General features: G+C 34.6%; 1 pseudogene; it reads left to right on the top strand.

Annotated features, from left to right (window-relative positions):
- Positions 1 to 212: 212 nt before the first annotated feature.
- Positions 213 to 962, top strand: LOC149536596 (G-type lectin S-receptor-like serine/threonine-protein kinase At2g19130 pseudogene; annotated as a pseudogene).
- Positions 963 to 20,583: the final 19,621 nt, after the last annotated feature.

Genomic DNA, 20,583 nt, shown 5'->3' on the forward strand with positions numbered 1-20,583 from the left:
TAATAGGATTAGACACATTTTACATTTGTTGTGAGTACATTGTTATTTGACTGGAAATGGTTAGTACTCTCTAACCGGAACTGCGCTGTTATAGTCTTACTGCTGTTAATTAATAGACCGGAGGTGTTAATCTTTAAATCAAGAAGTCATGTTGTTTGCAACTCTATAGGGCCTCCTCTATATCCACATAGCTGGTTATGTTTTATTTTACTATGCTGAACTTCCTTTATTTGGCTGCATTACTGAGGTTCAACGCAACTGGAAAGCTAGAGGATTATTCTTACAATAGTGAATGCGTGTTTGAAGAGGAGGTGCCAATGTCGCTCAGAAAGTTCAGTTACAAAGAGCTGGGGATTACAACGGAGAATTTCAAGCATAAGCTAGGTAGAAGAGCGTTTGGTTTTGTGTTCAAAGGAAAACTGGCCGATAACACACCTATTGTAGTTAAGAGATTGGAGAGTTCCACGCAAGCAGAGAAGCAATTCCATGCTGAAATTGTTACCACTGGCAGAATACAGCATGTGAATTTGGTCAGACTGTGGGGATTCTGTGTAGAGAATTCAGAAAGGCTACTGGTGTATGCCTGTATGCCCAATGGCTCCTTAAACTCCTTTCTCTTCTCTCAACCGAAAGACGGATAAAAGGTGTTGGACTGGAAGACTCAATTTCAGATCACACTGGGCACAACACGAGGATTACTTTACTTGCACAAGGAATGCAGGGATCCCGTTATTCACTGTGATATCAAGCCCAAAAACTTTCTCCTTAACAATGAATTTAGCCCAAAGGTGGGAGATTTTGGGTTAGCGAAGATGGTTGGTAGAGATTTCAGCAGCGTATTGACGACCACAACAGCAACTCGCGGGTACTTAGCTCCTGAGTGGATCTGTGGCCTTCCTATCACTTCCAAAGTGGATGGGTATAGTTTTGGCATGACATTGCTGGAAATTATATCTGGCTGAAGAAATTTAGATGTAAAGGTCATGGACAGTATGCTATACTTTCCTACCTTTCAACTCAAATCTAGAGGAGAAACGTAAGGTTCTATTTGGCAACGGGAATACAAGCAGAATAGGTATATGTAAATTCTTAAAATTTTGAATTCTTCGTTTGGATGCACCAAAATGGAATTGGAATAGGAAGTAAAATAGGAATACGTAGTCCAATTTTGGCTCAAAAATGAGGTTTTGCAATTCCACCCAAATAGGTGTTATTGGAATATGTATTCCTATTCCACTTTTATTTATTTTAGAAAACATAAATTTTGGGGTCCGCGAATTCCCTATCAAATATTGGCTGAACCAAACAAAGAATAGGAATATGTAGCCTCATTTTCTATTCCAAAATAGGTATTCCAAAATAGCTATTCCTATTCCCCTATTCTTATTCTCGCAGCCAAACGAGCCCTAAGAGATGTTGTGGATGCAAGGATAGCAAGCGAGGCAAATATTGAAGAAGTTAGAAGAGTTGTTGTAGTGGTTGGGTTGTGCATTCAAGATGACAAGAATAGGAGGACGAGCACGGGGGAAGTGGTGAAGATATTGAAGGCACAGTTGAGGCTCTTGTGCCCCAAATTCCAAGGTCTATACAACTGCTATTAGTTCAAGTAGATGACGACATGAGCACCACTAGTGAGAGTGAACCTCCATCCATATCAGGTTGCTTTGTACTAGAAAAATAGTAGCCTATCTTAAGCGAAAGATTAAATGATAGATAAAATCGAACTTGTTGCCATGTTGTGTATAATGGGTTACAAAGTATAAGGGAGAGAGGCATGATGACATCACTATAGAGATATACAATAAGTATATGGACAACAAAGTAAAAGTAATATAATGGGTGTGATATAAAGTTATGAAAAAAAATTATGGTGCAAGTTAGATATATATGTTAACAATTATTTAAACAAACATTAATATCTCTATAAATTTGCAATGAGATTTGTAAAGACTATGTCTTTTTCTTATTCTTCTAAAAGTTAATAAAGTAGAAGAAATCCTAGTGAAAATACGGTAATAGATACGGTGTAGTGAAAAATATCATAAATTATAAGGAGTAAAAACACTTTATAGTAGAAATCAATGATATGGGTTGCACAAATCAAAATTTTGAAATATCAATTTAGTAGAACAAACCTAAGTAATAACAAGAAAATAAATAAGTTTAGTGAAAAAACTCATAATTTACAATAAGTTAAAACTCCTCAGAGTAGAAATCAATCATATCTATTGAGAAATCAATGATATGTGTTGCACAAAGAAAAATTTTGAAATTTGAGATTTACTCTTGAAAATATGTTAAAACAATACAACGAACCAACTTGTTCTTACTTCAGTTCTCTCAAGGAGCATGTCATAATCACTAAACTTTATGACTCTCCACTCAGTTCATCCATGAGAATATACAATATATATAAGGGAAAATCATATAGATGTAATGCTACACATAAAAATAATTGGATCTATAAACTAGTTCTCGTTAAAAGACACTATAGGCAATATTGATCTAAAGAACACATTGCATAATATTATAGACAAATGGGTTTAATTGAATAGACAAATGCTACGAAGAAACTTAATTAAAAAATTAATAATAAAGGCATGGGCATTGAAGATAAGGACTATAAGAAGCATTATCCTAACCATGAATTTGGTCTTCTATGCTCTAAGTAACCTTTAATTCTATATAGAAATTGCAAGGAATGAGTTTATATAGGACTTTGAATGCCCTTATAGTGTCAATGTTCTCACAAGCTCCTTACCCCTCATTTTAGCCAATCATCCATGAAGGGAAAATAACTCGAGAGAGTGTCACACAAGAGTAAGAGATCTATATAATTAAATTAATTCAATCTTTAGTGATGATTTTCATCAAGAGTATACATATGGGAGATCATTCTTACATGAATATGTTTGAGAGGTTCTCTTTGCCAAGTCTTTCCTAGTTGAGTTTTTGGCCTCGAGTTGTCTAGTTTCTCGATTTTACTCAATTAAAGAGAGTAGAAGCATTATGAAACAAAATCATTTGAATTTAGCTTGATCATTTATGCTATGTTTTATTGATTTTTCTTCAATTAATTAAATCCATTGTACCGTTCTTCTTAATAATCTCCATTTAAAATAACCATTCTTATAACTAATCAATGATTATGTTTGTTGGCATAACTATTGATAAAATGTCATAGGGAGATTGTTGGCTATTGTTGATGAACAGTTGATGAAGATCAGAATAACATTTGGTTACTAGTAAATCGGTTATATTTGTTGTCATTGATGTCAATTTTTTGATTAAGTGTTTTAGCATGCTATTCATTGGAGAAAAGGATCACTTGCAGTGTGAATTTAGTGTTTATTTGGGTTTTTTGGATTTGTATTGCTCAAATCCTTCACTCAATAGTTAAACACTTTCACCTTAATCCATTTAATATAATAGAAAATGAGAGCTTCAAAACATACCCTTGATGTGATTCAAGTTAGATGAGAAAGAAAAAATGGATCAACTGATGCCAATACTAAACTCAAATCCCACTAAGGAAGTATGCAAGAAAGTACTCATTCATGCAATATTCATTAACTTTAAGATTTGAAATGTGATCCTATTGAATAAAATTGAGTGATTAACCTCAAAGGATCATATCTAAACACATGCACATAGTCCTAATGTAACAAGAAAACAAATATGGGATATCATTTAAGGAAAAGAAGCAAGATGAATCACCTTGAAAAGTGATAGGTATAAACACCAAGCTACATAAAAATTTGCTGATTAGAAACTACAACTTTGAATAGAACTATAGATCTAGAATAAGAATAGAAAACCATGAAAATATTAGAGCTCTAGGTATAGGTTGATTTGGCTGACATATAGTGGTGTGTTTATGGGATGATGGGCATTTCCCTAGAGAATAGAAACAAAATCAACCCAAATTAGTTTTGAACTCCCCAACTAAAAGCTTTTGGATCAAAATTTGTACTTTCGATAACCTACAAGTTTTTAATAGAATTTATGTGTGTGGGTGTCTATGTATGAGTTTGTCAGGAGCCCTAACAATAGATAACAACTATAGAATTTATATATACATTTAATAATAAATGCATTTGATGAGATTTTAATAGTAATTTGATATGGTTAAATATTTATTGATTCAATATTTTTGATGTTGTTAAAAACTGATTTGGTATTATTATTATTATAACTTTGCTATTCTTAAGGGCAAACATAATTAGAAACCAAATCAATATTAGTCTATTATAATTAAAGCAATGACAAGTTCAAATCTAAAATAATATGAAGGGACCAAAATATTCTAAGCTATCTAATCTCTAATTATTATAAAACTAATTGTTGCCCACTTCATAAATATCGAAGGCACATATTATTGATGGGACATGACCCTTTGCATGGGTCACAACACCAAATTTAAAGGGAGGACCCACATACAAATAAGTATCTAAAAACATTACCATTGAATATTTATATCCAAAACCATAATCAAAGGTTTAAAAGGAATCACATTGAGGGGTATAATATTAGCCACTAACAAAGTTCACAAGGGCCACATAGTGGCTAGTATTTGTCTAATATTTATTTATAATTTTTATATTTAATATAATTTAATAAATTTATAATTTAAATTAATAAAAATATAAGAATAAATTTATAAAGGAATATAAGTATAAAAAATAAGAATAAAATAATTTAATAAAAAAAAGAACAACTATATAAATTAATAATTTAAATTATAATAATTATTTTTAATCTTTAATAAAAAAAAATTATTAATTCAAAAAAGTTTGTTACATAATTAATTTAGATCAAAATAATTATTCATGTATGAATTTCAGTAAAAAAATGTTTATGTTTTACGAAATATGATTATTTAATATAAAATTTGTATATCTATAATTATAATATACATTTAAGAAGATAAAAATCTAAAACTTGGTATGTGTAGGATCATGATCAATCAAACTATGGCCTTAAGTGGCAATGAAAAACTAGCAAATCAGGGTTATGTTAACTTGACACATAATTTTAAAGTAGTTATGGGTATTATATTAAATAGTTATAAGTAAAGAATCTTTAGGAAATTAAATGTAGTTTCTAAACTACTAGGCTTTATCTAGAGAAAAAAATATTTGGTTTGTCAAAATTTTGGATTTTAATGTAGCACTACAAAAATTTCAAGTCAAAAATAACAAGTAGGTGTATGTCTGACCACATTAATAAAAACCAAATGATAATTTTTTTAATATGATTATAGATATGAAAAGTAAACTCATACCCAGATGTGATGCATATTTTTGGGTATTTTTGTTCCAAATAAATAATTAAATATGAATTTTGTAGTATAACTTTTTTAGAACAAAAAAACTCTTGTGTTAGACCAATTTAACTAATTAAAAACTTCACAAAAAAAAAATTCTTTTCTTATACTAGGCGAAGCATAGAATGTGATGCAACTTTTGGATTTCAAAAATGTTATACTATTTGAAAGTTATAGCTATTTTTTAGTTAGTATGTCAATCAACAGTTTCCAAAAATCTTCATTGAAAATTAACTAATAAATACTTATCAAACTTTTGACAGTAATTATACTGATGGAATCTTGAGTGTTATCAGAAAACCCTTTTCATTTCATTGAATTTCCATGAAAAAAAAATTGTCTAATGGCTACTCGAAGTTTGAATGTCACTGAAACATGTCTCAAACACATTTTTTGGGTTGACCAAAGAGGTTTGGTAAATACTAAGCCTAATTGGGTAACCAAAATGTGGTGGCAAAAAAAAATTCAAAAATTAAGAAGAGGAGAAATAATTGTACATTTTAAACAAAAATTTAACAAACATATTTAAATATGTTTTCACATTAAAAATATAATGATATATTTGAATACTAATATTATTATTATTTTTAATTATATAATAAATTTTATTGTTACAATATTATATATGATATTAAATATGATTAGATAGTATATTAGTATCATACTACTATATATTATTATATAGTATTATATATTATCTATAATATTATAAATATTATCTATATCATTATTATTAATATTATATTAAATATATATTACTATAATATATATTACTATAATATATATTATTACATAGTATTAATAACTATCGCATATTATTATTTAGTTTATTAAATTACAATATGATTGATTACCCTATGTCCCTAGGGGTCCTAGGATCCCTAAGGACATAGGGTAATTGATGCAATGGGTCCAATGGGGTCATAGGCTAGCCAACAACCCCATTGGACCCATTGCATCATGACATGTGTCCCTAGGGGTCTTAGGACCCCTAAAGATATAGGGTAATTGATTCCCATGGCCCTATTCAACCCATCACATCAATTACCCTATGTCTTTAGGGGTCCTAGGACCTTTAGACACACATGTCGCATTGATTACCCAATGTCTTTAGGGGTCCTAGGATCCCTAGGGACACATGTCATGATGCAATGGGCTGATTAGGGTTGTGGGCTAGCCTATGACCCCATTTGATCAATTGCATCAAGTACCCTATGTCCCTAAGGGCTTTTGGACCCATAGGGACACATATCATGATACACGAGGTCCAATGAGGTCGTGGGCTAGACTACGACCCGATTGGGTCAAATGGGGTTATGGGCTAGACCCATTGCATCGATTACCCTGTGTCTCTAGAGGTCCTAAAAATGTAAGGTAATTGATGTTATAGGTCCAATGGGGTCATAGGCTAACCCATGATCCCATTGGACCTATTGCATTGTGACATGTCTCCCTAGGGGTCCTAGGACCCTTAGAGACATAAGGTAATTGATGCATTGGGTACAATGGGGTTATAGGCTTGACCCATTACATCATGACATGTTTCCCTAGGGATCGTATGACCTGTAGGGCCGTACAAACATAGCGTAATTGATGCAATGGGTCTAATGGGGTTGTAGGCTAGCCCACAACCCAATTCAACCCATTGTATTGCAACATATGTCCCTAGGGTTCACAGGACCCCAAGGGACATAAGGTAATCGATGTAATGGGTTGAATGGGATTGTAGGCTATCCCATTACCCCATTCGACCTATTGCATTATGACATGTGTCCCTATGGGTCCTAGGACCCCTAGGGATGTAGAGTAATTGATGCAATAGATCGAATGGGGTCATCAACAATGGACCCGTTGCATTGTGACATGTGTCCCTAGGGATCCTTAGACCCCTTGGGACATAGGGTAATTGATGTTATGGGTCCAATAGGGTTGTAGGCTATGCCACGACCCCATTGGACACATTCCATCATGACATGTATCCCTAGGGGTCCTAGGACACCTAGGGACATAAGGTAATCGATGTTATGGGTCCAATGGAGTCATGGGAATTTGACCCATTACATCACGACATGTGTCCCATCCATAGGGATACTAGGACTCCTAGGGACATAGGGTAATCGATTATATGGGTCCAATGTGGTCTTAGGCTAACCCATGACTCCATTCGACCCTGCATCATGACATGTGTCCCTAGGGGTCCTAGGACCCCAATGGACATAGGGTGATCGATGTTATGGGTCCAATGGGGTTGTGGGATATTCCACAAAACCATTCAACCCATTACATCACAACATGTATCCCTAGGTATCATAGGACATAGGGTAATCAATGCAATGGATCAAATGAGGTTGTAGGTTAGCTCACAACCCCATTCAACCCATTGCATCGCAACATGTGTCCCTAGGGGTCCTAGGACCCCAAGGGACATAAGGAAATTGATGCAATGGGTCAAATGGGATCGTGGGCTAGCCCATGACCCCATTCCACCCAATGCATTGTGACATGTGTCCCTAGGGGTTCTAGGACCCCTAGGGGCATAGGGCAATCAATGCTATGGGCTCAATGCCAATAAACCCCATTGGACCAATTGCATCGCAGCATGTGTCCCTAGGGATCCTACATAGGATAATCAATGCTATGGGTCCAACCCCATTGGACCCATTGCATCATTACATGTGTCCCTAGGGGTCCTAGGACCCTTAAGGACATAAGGTAATTGATGCTATGGGTCGAATGAGCTCGTGGGCTAGCCCATGACCCCATAACATCGATTACCCAATGTCCCTATGGGTTGACACATGTCACAATGTAATGGGTCCAATGGGGTCATGGAGCCCATGACCCCATTGGACTACAACCCCATTGGACCCAATGCATCGATTACCATATGTCCCTAGGGGTCCTCCTCTTAGGACCCCTAGGGACATATGGTAATCAATGCACTGGGTCTAATGGGGTTGAGGAGGACCCCTAGGGACATATGGTAATCGATGCACTGGGTCCAATGTGGTTGTAGTCCAATGGGGTTGTAAGCTAGCCCATGACGCCATTAGACCCATTACATCATGACATGTGTCCCTAAGGGTCATAGGACCCCTAGGGAGATAGGGTAATCAATCTAATGGGTCCAATTGTGTTGTAGGCTAGCCCATGACCCCATTGGACCCATTGCATCACAACATGTGTCCCTAGGGGTCCTATGACCCCTAGGGAGATAGGGTAATTGATGCAATGGGTCCAATTGGGTTGTAGGCTAGCACACGACCCCATCGGAGTGATTGCATTGTGACATGTATTGTTAGGGTTCCTAGGACCCCTAACAACATAGGGTAATTAATGATATGGGTCCAATGGGATTGTAGGCTAGCCCACGACCCCATTTGACCCATTGCATTATGACATGTGTCCCTAGGGTTCCTAGGACCCCATGGGACATAGGATAATCGATGCTATGAGTCCAACGGGGTTGTAGGCTAGTCCATGACCCCATTCAACCCATTGCATTGTGACATGTGTCTCCATTCAACCCATTGCATCTATTACTCTAGCTTGTGATCCCATTACTATATAATAATAATAATAATACAAATAATGTGTTACTATATTACATAATAATAATACTATATGCCTATATATCAAATATAGTAATATTATATTATTAGATTATATAATAATAATAATAATAATATATTACTATATTATATTTAATAATACTAATAATATAATAATATATAATAATATAATATATAATATATTATAATATATAATATATTATAATATATAATATATTATAATATATAATAGTTGTTGATTTCCCACAGTTTCCCTATTGATTTCCCTCCAAATTTTGGGTTTTAATTTCAGGTACTCAATATCATATCGAGTATTCAATCTTGAATCAACCTGATATGGGATGAGATACCTGATATGGGACTAAGTACCCAAATTGTTTTACTAGTAGACTTTTCCCAAAATATTCTCTATCATTGTAGACCCAAAAATCACACTTTTTTGGGGCCATTTTCATGGGTTTGGAGAAAAAAGATAGTTTCGGGCCATTTCAACCAAAATGGTTTCTACAAGATTTGATTAGGTGTCTGGTATTGTTGTCTGAATAGGAAGCAATAGTTGTTGAAGGGTTAAATGCAAAAGGAAGGTATCAAATGAAGACATTGCAACATATAGGGAAAGTGACAAGGTTAATTATTGAAGGAAGACACAAGGTATGTTAAATGTGAATCAAGTTGACGATGTATTGATCAAAGGTAAAATCATAGAGTCAGAAAATGAATATGTTCAGTTAGGGAATGAAAATATACCAATTGATAATGATAATGTCAGGATTGAAAATTTGGAGAATGAAAATTTACTTGTTCATAATGTAAATGCCATTACTAACCATGTCAAAAATGAAAATGCATAGGAATGTTACATATCTCCTAATTATAATCGACATGAAGATCCTAGAGCACCAAGATGGATAATCAGAATTGAGAAAATGATTATTTCTAATTTGGTAGGGAAAATATCACAAAGAAGAATTCATTTATGGGCTTCAAGACTATAGAAGATGTTTTTTGGCAACAAGACAATGGTAGAGAAATGTCAATTTTTTATGAGCTTATTAAAGACACAAAAGATGAGACTTAAACTCCCAAATTAAAGATTTGTGCCAATAAGAAAATGGAAAGAAATTCCATTATTGTGAATAATCTTTTCAGTGCTCTCAATAGCATTGGGAAAAATAGTAGGGAAAAGGATAAGAGAGTTGCTCAAAGGGTTATTAAAACCTCTTTGGTAAGTCATCATTTGAGAAAGGCTAGATATATGAGACAACCTTGTATTGACTTGAACCTAAATCATACTGCTTTGAGAAGAGCACTTACTAGACGAGAGAGAATTGATGATCCTCTACAAAATGATACATGTGTTTTTGGTGGGAGACTTCTACGTTTTGATAAGAAGCTAACTGATGATATGAAGTGAAAAATTAGACAGTCTAAAAATTTGAAATCACTAATCTTGGCATTGAATTATCAATGTCATTAACTCCACATGGGCAAGCAAACCCTAGTGACACCCTCATTATAACCATGGAGAACCTGCAACATTCATGGCCACCCTGTAGTGAAGAGTCTCCATGGTGCTCTAAGTGCATTTGGAGGTCAATCTTCCTAGGGTCATAACTCAGAGCTCATGTGGGATATCAGTGAAATGTTAGATACTACAGGATAGTCATGCCTAGGTATACAATAACCTATCTCATTTTGGAGAGATCGCATTGTGTTTGGATTCAACATAGCAATCTCGCTCGATGTCAAAACTTGTAGTGTGCCTTAGTTCATTGGTGCATCATTGTGCAACTTTGAAATCTCTAATCTTGTCATTGAAATGTCATTGCCATTAGCTCTGGATGGGTAGGTAAACCATAGTGACACCCTTGTTCTATCCACAGAGAGCCTCCAACATTCATGACCACCCCATACTGAATAGATTCTCTAAGAACATTTAGAGGTCGATCTTTTGAGGGTCATAAGTCGAAGCTTGTGGGGGCTATCAATGAAATGTCAAATGTTATAGGATGGTCATGTCAAGGTCTACAATAACCTAGTAACACCTAGTGACATCCCTATTTTGACCATAGAGCCCTAATAACGTTTACGACTAGTACATACTGAAATGTCTTGTAACACCAAAGATGGGCTCCTAAGACAAAATTGGTCATGGATTTGGCTAATCATAGACATCTTAAGAGATCGTAGAGATTAGTTTAAATTAAAAATATATGATATAATTTCAAATTAAATATTGCATCAAAATTTGATAATAAAGGTTGTTAAAATGTTCTTCAAGAATTATTTCATTTGAATCAAATATAACAAACATGATCAAAATAAATAATATTCCATAATCATGAACAATATACATGATCTACGATAAATTGAACAATACTATACTAAATTAATATGTATATCATTGTGCACATAAATGATATATATATCAAAATACATGTATCCATAGACAAATTACACACACACACACACACATATATATATATATATCAATGTTCATGTATCCATAGACAAATTGCACAAATATATATATCAAAATACATAGATCTATATACAAAATGCGGCGATCATGCCATCAAAATGTGTTTAATATCAATGTTTATGTATACAATGTGGTACATGTCATCTCAAAATGTCTCATGACACATCCTATGACAACTGTACTATCGTATCCTATTAGTGGATGATCAAAATGTAGCCTCTTTGCTAAGCTAGGTGGATCAGATGCCTCCAACATTAATAAAAAAAAAAACCCAAAGATATACTACTATATTTATATGATTCTATGTATCTAACATTCAATTACTCAAATGCATAATGATCCCTTTTGTAATGAAGATTTATAGTATTAAACTTTCATCATAAATACCTCTCTCATTGACTTCCTACGTTGATCAGGAGTCCTCTAATATGTCAAGATGCATGGAACCTAGTTGGTTGTGGCTTGTATATGTTTGAAAACTTGTGTTTTTCAGATGGATCTACAACTTAAACTATAACATTATAATTCATAGCATACTAAATTTATAAAATGTAATCAATAATTCAAACTACAACTTATCTCTCTCGACTCTTCCTCTAGATATAATGGCTGCGTGATCAAACATACAAAAATATGACATCCAGTCTCTTGTGCACTAGGTGTTTCCTATGAGATACAATAGGGTAGTTGTTAATATCATGGAGATCAATTTTGAATTTTTTTTTGAAACTAAGGAAAATAAAAAATAAATGATACTTATACATACAATGGGCTCTCACTGTGAATGGAAATTCCTAAGGCTCTTTGATGTCAAATCTTCTTGGACCCATCACTAGTAGCCATGCCCTGTACAATAAAAAATGTAATTAAATTTCATTAGCAAAAACATTTCACAAGAATGCATTGATATTTAATCACTTTAAAAGCACCTAATTACCTTTCTCTTTTCAATGGGCTCTGCCTCACCCCCTGCACTCTGCCCCCCACTAACAGGTGATACTTGCAAGAGAAAAGATTGGAAACCATATATGCTCTAATATCAAATAGAAAAATAATGAGAACATAACATAATGTACCACAAATGTCTCAAGGAATAGCCAAGAGTGTGATATTATCAACTTGTATGAGATCCTCCTCAGTCATCAACTAAACATGAATGAAGATAACATGTATGTATAAGTTAGTATGGTTTAACATTACTCTATTATAAAGATTAACTTTAAATCACATATGTTGTAACAAAAAAATGTATGCACATATGAACACAGAAGGATATCATGCCCCTCCTCTCTCACATCAGGGTGTGTAGCCTCTATATGTGCATCTGGTGTATCATCTTCCCCAAATACAAACTGATACTCAGAAAGATCACCTATGGGATCAAGAAAAATATTATCGTTGTTGGAATACTCAAATAGGAAGAGTTCTTTTGAGAGGTGGGGGGGGAGGGGGGTATGAATCAAAAGTACCAATTTTTCATTCTTTCAAATTCATGGTAACATATAACTAAAATTAACATGCATGCAAGTAAACGAACATAAAATGAGAGCATGCATCAACACATAACACAAGAGATTTTGGTTACTCAGAAACCGTCCAGGAATAAGAAGGTATAACTAGGGTGGGGATGACACCCACAAAATTACTATAGCAATGAATTCAACCACTTGTGATGCTTTTCCCTATTAAAGGCTTTACACTGTGTCAATAGTGACCTGTTGAAAGGATTTACAAACACTTTACATGAAGTGTCACCCTATTAAAGGATTTACATAAAGGTTTTCAAACCTAACTAATACATAGGATTTTCTTGTCCTTATCCAAAGAGTTTCCTATCTAGCTATTAAACTAACCTATCACCATAGGATTTCAATTTCTAATACAATTGTGAGAGAGTATTAGAACTTTTGACCTGATTGTATGCAATCTTGAATTGTTGGGTTTAGGCACTTGATCTGCTCTTTCTCTTTTGATCCTCACTTGATCTAATCTTTATTTTTATGTCTCTTGTTCTACTATGGTCAACTAAATATAACTGCTATCCCTTTCACTAAGGTTTTATTTCATACTGAGATTTCGCCATAATCTCTCTTTATGCAACTTTTCTTTCCACACATACAATGGTCTATTCATCTTCATTATAAAGAATGCAAAGACTTATGGTTAGGTATGGATCTACGATCCATATTGAATCTGAAATTCCCACTCATATTTTGCATTTTACTCATTGGTTGCATGCCTTCACAATTTTCTTCATTGGTTGCATGTAGATTTTATAGGGATTGCAAACAACTCATCCTTATCCTCTTTCTCCTTTGAGATTTCTCTAAATCGGCTCGAAAAATTATTTACATCTTAGTTTGTGTAGGCACAAACTCTTATGTTGATCTTGTGTTTCTTAGCACATGAAGTATTACTGATGCTCGACACATATTGTTTCTGGATTGTTTGACATCTACTATGTTTCCTAGTTTTCTCGGCACATATTGTGTCCTGTATCACTTGGCATATGTTGTTTTGAGTTGATCGACATCTAAATGATTTTTTTACTTGGCACATGAACAATTCCTATCTTGCTCATCATGTGTTATACTGTAATCTACTCAGCACTAACTGTGACTTGGTACCTATTGAAATTCTGGCTCAGCATCTATTGTGTACTTGGCATGTATGGTGAAAATGGTTAAGTGTGTTGACACTCATTTGTCAATACTATTTATTTGACCAACAATATCCCCCTTTGACATGAGTGTCAAAAACACTTAATTTATAGCTCCCCCTGAGTTGATTATGCCTTTGAATCTTGAAATTCTGTACCAATATGTCTGATCCTTTCTGTCCTTTGATCTGTATGATGTGCCTATATTCCATGTGATTATCAAAAGTTTACATCTCTTCTTCACTCCTTTATTCCTTGTCTCCCCTTTTTGGCTATATACAATCCTTCCACTTTTTTCTCAAAATGAAAGAATGATCAAAATTTGTCAAAATTTTATCTAAAATTGGTAAAACTTATATCTTCTCCTCCTTTTGTTATTACTCCCCCTATAATATATGTCCCATCCTTTCTTCATTCTCCCCATTTTTGGCACTAATGTCAAAGGGTTCTATGGAGTAATACCATATTTAGCCAAAAAAATTCTATTTACCTCCATTATTGTTTTCAGAGCTACTTCCCAATTCTCCAAAGGAATGTCCAATGACTTGTGCTAGATGGCAGTCTCTGCAGCAAGGTGTACTAGTTCATCAAGAGAAGAAATATTGGGATCTTTCTTTAATACTGTCTTAGCATAGACTTGTTTCTTGTGGAGGATTTCTAAATGAGGGGTTATAGAGGATTGGATTTGCATCAATTTAGCCTTTATATTTGCCTCTTCTGTTGTTAGCACAACTAACTCCCTTTGTTTGTGAAGCGTCTATGCAAAATGCTTCTCACTTTGAGTTGGATCTCTAGATAATTTCATACTATAGATTTTCAAGTTCCTTTCCAAGCTCATTATTCATTGATTAGTTTCTTGTGGGAAATTTGGAAAATCACACAATTTCCTATATAATGAAAAAATATTTTCAAGAACAATTTTTGCCTTATCAATTGTTTTGGAAAACTTTACCTATTCAAGTGCAATGCCACTTGATATCTTCTTATTAACCTTGCCTTGAAACTTTATTTCTAACCATTCCATTAGTTTAACATTTGTATCTCGGTCCTCATTTGTCACCTGATCAACTATATCTGATAGTAACTCAATTATTGGTTTTCCTTCATCTAGTGATTGCAAGCTAAAGGCATCCATGAAGATGTACTTGATATCATGAATTGCTTGCTTTTGTTTAAACTCTTTTGTTAAAATTTCCTGCCTCATCCTTCTATCCAATGCCTTTTTCATTTTAGTCATTTGTGCCATTGTGATAGTTTTGGAATCATAGGAGGGTATCTCAATTTCTTTATCAAGTTCAGGGTCTCCATAGTGAAGTACCCTGGCCACTCTTGTTGAACTCGAGCTTGGCATGGAAAATTTCAATGGAATAGCTTTAGTGCTTGGCTCCTAAATAGTCTTAGTAGGAGTGCCAATCTTTGGTAATTCTACCAATGTCTGAATGGCGACTTGATCCTTTTCTTTTGCTGCATCATCCTTCTCATCAGCTTTCCTCTCCTCTGTACTTGGCATCTGAGCATTATTTGTATTTACATTAGGTGGAGGTGGTGGTGGCAACATCAAAACTTTAGCTTTAGTGTATGTAAAAGGTTGTACCTTTAGCTTCACCTTTTGTCTTTGTGATGCTACTCCTGCTGCTCTTTGTATTTCATCTACACTCACCAATACAGGATTTGTGCATAATTATGCCTAAAGAGTGGATTGGTGAAGGATCTTTGAGAGATCCTCTGTAGTGAGTGGGTTGATGTTTTGAACTATTTTGTCAGTAACATCTTTTATGATGACTATCTCTGTAGGTGTAGTAGTTGAGTGAGGAGGACTGGGAGGTGGCAGTTGTGTGTCTTGCACACTTTGTTTGTGTTGCTCACCTATCCCCTTTTCTTCATCTTTACTTATTTCATTCTCCTTTTCTTCTTCATCCTTGTCTTCTTCCTCCACTTTCTTTTCTTCTACTTTCTTTTCTTCTATCTTCTTTCTTCTTGCTTCTTTTGTTTCCTTTGTTTTGGCACTTGCTTCTACCTTGTATTCTTCATCAAATACATCATCAATTTTCTTGTAGATAACTTTCCACACTTTTGTGGTTTTATTCACAACCTCTTCAATTTTATTTTGTAAAATATTGAATGCCCTATATTTGGGAGTAAATCTATTATTGTTCCTTTTTACTGCATTTGTTATTTGACTTTTAGTCAAATCAGGCAACGTCCTTGCTAAGGTAGACTCCCTTATTTCTTTCTCAATTTGCAGACAAAAATGCCATTTTTCTTCTACAATCTTGTATAATTCCTTTGGCAATGAACTATCTAGTTCAAGAGGTGTATGTTTATATTCTGTCATTATATTATAGACAGATGTCTCTATTTTATTTTGCTCATCTTTTGTGAGCTTATTAAAATTTACATTCTTCAAATTATTTAAGTCTCCATTCCTAATATTAGCACATAATTTATCAATGGAAGACTTTTTTGGATGACTTACCACTTTAAATTGGCTTATATCTTTAGATTCTATCCTTTCATCTTATGTGTCTAGTTGAGCCACATATCTTCTTCTTTTCTTGGTCTCTTCTATTGGCTATGCAGTAGCTTTCTTCTTTTGTTTTGCTGTGTCTTTGGCCTTTTGAGTTGATGCTCTTTTTGTGACCATTGTTGTTGTTGGCTTGGTTGGAGGTAGCTTGGTTGGGGCTGATTTGTTTCTTTCCTTGGCTTTGACTAAGTTGCAAGCTATGTTTTTGCCTTTCTTTTCTTCTGCTTCATAGATGTAGGTACTTCGTCGGCTTCTTCTTCCTTGGCACCTTCTTCTTTGTCCTTTTCTTGCCCTTGTTCTTCTTCTTCTTCACTCTCTCCTTCCACTTCTTCTGCTTCTTTTGCTTCTCCTTCAATATTTGCTCCAAATGTCTTCTTTATTTTCCTCACCATTTTATCCTTCTTCTTAACAACTGAAGTAGTTTTTAGTTCTGTCTCAATTTTGGACTTAATAACATCAAAAGTTCCAAAATCAGTAGCTACTTTATCAATTTCTTCTACTAACAATGTTGTGATTGCTGCTGAGGCTTCATCAATATCTAGTTCATATCCTAATGGCCTTAGCCATCTTACCCTTGGTAGTGTAGCTTGAATATATGTGAAGTCAATATCTACCAAGAAGCATATGTCATTTACATGTTTCTTAACTAGTGAGACTAGTATCCTCATCCTTTGCTTCATAGACTTCTTAAAATCTTCAAAATAGCTAGTCATCTGGGCTTCAAAATTGTCACCCATTTGATCAATAAACTCATTAATTTGACTAATTGTTGTCTTGTTAGAATTCCAGTTTACCTTCCCAAATGAAGGGAATTCTTTCATCACATAAAAGAATATGCACATGAGAACTGAGCCAAATTTACAATGTGCACCATTTGATCTCCTTATGGCTCCTAAGTTCTCATTGATTTGCTGCAACATAAGTTCAGCCAAATCATAGGTGTAGTCTTTCTTTACTAACTTGTAAGCCACATCAACAGCTATGTAGGGAACATTGTTTAGTCTGCTAGATTGATAAAATTTATATGAGATTATCCTTATAGCAAAGTCAAGTAAGAGGTCATTCATAGTATCAATAGTCATTACCCTATTGTTCCATTTTGCACTTGTGTTCTTCTCAATTACCTCCTTTCTATCACTTCTCAATGTTTATGGTCGATCTAGGGTTGGAAGACTGGTAACCCTATGCACAATCCTTTTAGTAATCTTCAGTGGTCCTGATTCTAGCCACAAACATCCATCATGAATTTGGCTCAGAACAATGCAGATCCATTATGTTTTAAACACTATAAGAAAAACTAGGGTTTTATTTAAACCCTTCTTCTCAATGATTGAAAACTCATCCTTCAATATCTTATTCTCACATAACTTATCATAGGCATTAAAGATTTCTAGGTCACCTATAGCACTGATTTTACAATTGTAGCATTTCCTTACGTCTTGAACCATAATGATTTTGGGTGGAATGATAGATAGTGCACTAGCCGAGTCATTTTTATAGGCTACTTTGGGTATTGGTTCGAATTCAGGCTATTTAACTTCATTGCTAACCAACTGAATCTCATGATCTCCCTTAGCCTTAGGGTTTCTTGAGCTAGAAGCCATATTACCAAACTAGGGCTTTAAAATGTATTAAAAATTAAAAATTTGCATAGCTCGGCACTTGATAAATACCTTTAGATTGATAAGTTTATGTTGAATCTCTGTTCTATTTGATGCGAGTGACTATAAGATAGCTGCTTGATTGCCTCTTAGTTCTCCTATTTTTTTTCTTCATTTGAATGTTGTGAAAATGAGTAATTTTCACTTTTATTAGTCCTGAAACCTAGCATTTATTGCTTTCATGCTTTATAGTTGTACTCTTGACTTCCAAAGGATTTTCCAACTCGGCATCAACTATTTTCCACTCACTTGGTAGCTAGTGTTATCACTTTGCTTGGCATCCACTAGTCTATTGTAACTCGGTCTGAACTAGAGTTTCACTCGATAACCAAAGATAGCTCAACATCATCTCCCAATTTTTATCCTAGCATCTTAACTTATGCAGATTTCTTCTTTGCAGTGTTCCTATGTTCTTTTTGGGCTGATGTATGATACATCTTTATATATATCAGCCCTATGTGCCTTTCTAATGCTTAATTTGATGAGGTGTGATCACTTGACCTCTTGGGTGAAGTGATCTCTTCATTTGATGTGTTGCATTCACCTTTCTTCTACCATGTCTTCTTCATATCTTCCCTAATGTGTTCCACATCAACTTTTTCTTTTCCCTTGTTAACCTCAATCTTGGGTGCCTTGGCCTTTGTTGGACAATTCCTGCTAACATGTCTAGTCTTCAAGCAACTAAAACAAGTAGTTTGGTTTAACCATCTACTGTAATTTCCCTTAAAATGTGTTCTTATGCAATTTTCAGGAATTTGTCCATACTCTTGGCAATAGTGACAACTATACCGGGTGTTGTAATCCCAATTGTGGTGATGTACATGATTGGTTCTTCTTGTAGACTAGTTAGGGGTCCACATAGGCTTTGATCTACATTTAGATGCTCTATGTCCATATTTTTTGTAGTTGTAGTCGTGACCCTAAAATCTTGGTGTTCTCATGGTCTTGGTTCTGCAGTCTTGTGCTAAGTGTCCTTGTTTTTTGTACTCGTGACAAAAAATTGCATTTGTAGGCTTATCATGCTGATGACTATTCTTGCTCATGCATACATTAGAGGTATGTCCCTTTTTACCATAGAAATGACAAGTAGGTTTAGTGTTCTTACCTTTGTTGCTTCTTTCTTCTATAGCCTTGGATGATTCTCCTTGTTCAATGCTGATGTACCCAAGTCCTGTAGTGTCATTGCTTGCCCTTGGTGATTTCAGCAATTGCTCAAAATACTTGATGGCCTCATTAGATTTGTTATAGCTTTTTGCTATTTCCTTTTCTCTCTTCAATTCATTCTGCAATTTTTAATTCTACATCTTCAAGGCGGAGATCTCAATGTCCTTCATATTTAGCTCATGATGAGCATTCATCATTTGGCTTAAGGTGTCTAACTGCATGTTTGAAATCTTTTCAAATTCAAATGTCTTCTCTTCCAGCTTATTGATGAGATTTCTCTTGTCATCTTCTACCATGGCCTTATCTTCAATAGCTCTTTTCTTTTGTTCAGTCTCTTTACAAAGCAATATGGCTTGTGATTCTTGTTCAAGCTTGAGTAATTTGATTTCTTTAGCTTCTGTTCTATTTTTCTCTTTTAATTCTACTATTGCTGCATCAAATTCCTTGGAATCTCCATTGGCAAATATGTGTGTGGTATCAATCTCCTTGTAGTGTATGTCATTTTTAGCTATGGCTATCTCCTTTCTTCTTTTCAAAGATTTTCTCAATTCCTCCCTGGCTTCCTCTACTTTGTGTAGAGCTAGTTGCACATCAATCACCTGATTGTCAATGACCTTCCCTAGTTTGAAAAATTCCATCTTCTAGCCTTTTTTCTCCAAGTTGTTAGGCTTCTTCTTATGAGAACCAAAGCTCTGATACCAATTGTTGGAATACTCAAAGGGGAAGTGTGCTTCTGAGAGGGGGGGGGGGATGGGGGGTGAATCGGAAGTACCAATTTTTCATTCTTTCAAATTCATGGTAACATATAATTGAAATTAACATGCATGCAAGTAAAAAAAACATAAAATGAGAGCATTCATCAACACATAACACAAGAGATTTTGGTTACCCAAAAACCCTCCAAGAATAAGAAGGTAAAATTGGGGTGGGGATGACACCCACAAAATTATTGTAGCGATGAATTCAACCACTTCTAATGGTTTTCCCTATTAAAGGCCTTCCCTATTAAAGGCTTTACACTATGTCAATAGTGACTTGTTGAAAAGATTTACAAACACTTTACATGAAGTGTCACCCTGTTAAAGGATTTACATAAAGGTTGTCAAACCTACCTAATACATACGATTTTCTTGACCTTATCCAAAGACTTTCCTATCTAGTTGTTAAAATAACTTATCACCATAGGATTTCAATT

Source organism: Cupressus sempervirens, chromosome 10 (assembly GCF_028749045.1).
Source record: "Cupressus sempervirens isolate cs-2001-9-10 chromosome 10, ASM2874904v1, whole genome shotgun sequence".
NCBI lineage: Eukaryota > Viridiplantae > Streptophyta > Pinopsida > Cupressales > Cupressaceae > Cupressus > Cupressus sempervirens.